Source organism: Pteropus vampyrus, unplaced genomic scaffold (assembly GCF_000151845.1).
Source record: "Pteropus vampyrus isolate Shadow unplaced genomic scaffold, Pvam_2.0 Scaffold50, whole genome shotgun sequence".
NCBI classification, from domain to species: domain Eukaryota; kingdom Metazoa; phylum Chordata; class Mammalia; order Chiroptera; family Pteropodidae; genus Pteropus; species Pteropus vampyrus.
In genome coordinates, this window is record NW_011888831.1 from 92,974 (window position 1) to 95,131 (window position 2,158).

A 2,158-nucleotide genomic window follows, 5' to 3' on the forward strand; every position below is an offset into this window, starting at 1 on the left:
TGTACTATTTCTGTCTTGTAAATTCCTGATGTAGTTTCTTGCTATTACCAGTTGGCTCTTCACATCCTCTATTGTGTTTCGAAGTCATCCATCATCATGTTACATCCCCCAGATTGTTTTTTGTTATCAATTGTTCCTTTTTGTGACTTCCTGCTCTTGTTTTGTAAAAGCAAAGTTAATTTGTTTAGCAAATAAACTCTACAATGTATTTTAAAAACTTTACCCTGTTTATTGCTGGTAAGTCTATTTCAAGAGGATCATTTCTCTGATTTATTTCCATCTTTTGACTTGCTGAATCTTTTCATACGTCCAATTTTTAATTTTGTCTTTCTGCCCAGTGTTAGTCCATTTGGGTTGCTATATAGAATACCACAGACTAGGTGGCTTGAACAACAGAGTTTCTTTTCTTATAGTTAAGGAGGATGGAAGTCCATGATCAAGACACTGGCGGGGCTGGTTTCTGGTGAGATTCATCTTTCTGGCTTGTGAACAGCCATCTTCTCTTTGTGTCCTTATACCACCTTTTCTCTGTGTGTGTGCAAGCCTAGTGTCTTTTCCTCTTCTTATAAGGACATCAATCCTATTGGATTAGGGCTTCACCCTTATGATGTTATTTGACCTTAATTACCTCCTTCAAGGCCTTATCTCCAAACACAGTCACACTAGGAGTTAGGACTTCAACATATGGATTTTGGGGGTAATGAAATACAGTTCAGTCCATAACACCCATCCCTGAAGAGGAATGTCTATTGTTATTCAGTGTTGGAGCTGAGATGGATTTTGTTAGAGAAAGTGGCTGTTTCTTCCAAATATAGACCCAGATGGAAAGAGAAAGTAAAAGTTTACATGTATGTGTGTGTGTGTGTTAATATATCTTAGAGAGCTCATAAAGGGTGGGGCAGACCTTCTGACAGTCATTGATGTTTTGGAAGTTTCTTCATGTTTCAAAGAGTTTGATCTCTGGATTTGTGTGATAATATAGAAGGAACTGGGCAGTGACTTGTTCTCTAAGAGGTGCTGTTAGCATGGTTAGCAGCCAAGCTTGACATGACTTCTGCCTTCTTTAGGGCCAGAGTGCACTGCTGAGCAAAAGCCACAAGTGCTGAGGAGGGCATTGGCTCGCGAGGGATTCAGGTACCCGTGGCACTTCTTGCAGACCTCAGTATGATTGAATCCGGCACTCCAGACTGCCCTTATCCTCAGCGGCCACCACCTGAACAGGGCAGGGATATCTGTGGCATTCCCTGGATGTCCTTGTATTTATTCCTCAGATGGGAGTCTCTCCACCATCCTCGCTATCTGAGTCCTGGGCTACTCTGGCCTTTGCTCACCCTTATCTACACCACATCTTGCTGTGGAATTAGGTAGTGGCATAGAGTGACATACACAAGCTCAGATATTTATCTTAGACTGGCTGTCTCGCTTCTTGAACTTCTTCACTTGGCTTCCCTTCCCATTTTCCTTTCACCTCCTTGGCTACACCTTTTCAGTCTCCTTTCCAGGACCTCTTCCTCTGTCCATCTATTCAGTGTGAGTGTTTTTAGGGCTCTGTCCTAGACCTTCTTCTCCACTTTCATGGCTTCAGTTACTTGGCCTCCAGTCCAGACTTCTCTTCTGAGCTTTGGATCCATCTGTATCCAACTGCCTCCTAAATAGCTCCATCTGAATGAACCACCATTATGCTAAACCCATGTTCAACTTTCTTGCCCCTGCTGCTAAACCAGATCTCCTCCTGGCCTCCTCGGTTGATGAGTGGCACCACCAGCCACCTGCTTGTCTCAGCCAGAAACCTGGCTTTCCTGAGTTCTTTTCATCTGCTCCCTATTTCCAGTTACGATGGTTACAATGAACTCCATGGTCTCCTATGGTTGTGATTCCTAGAATTCTAGCTAACATACTTTAGAATACAGGATGTAGAGACTTGAGTTCACAAAGTGTTAGGATATTGTGTACTTCAAATGGCTTTCTACCAGTGCAAAAGTCATGCCAAGTCCCAGGGCCAACTTTTTCATTAAGCAAAAGAACAATTATTTTTCAGAATTCCTCCAACTAGTTCTATTGTTCCCACCCCATTCAATGTGACCACTGGACAGAGTGGAGGAGGGGATTTATAAATGTTATACTATCTTGTTGTGAGAAATGAGGATTACCTCTCTTA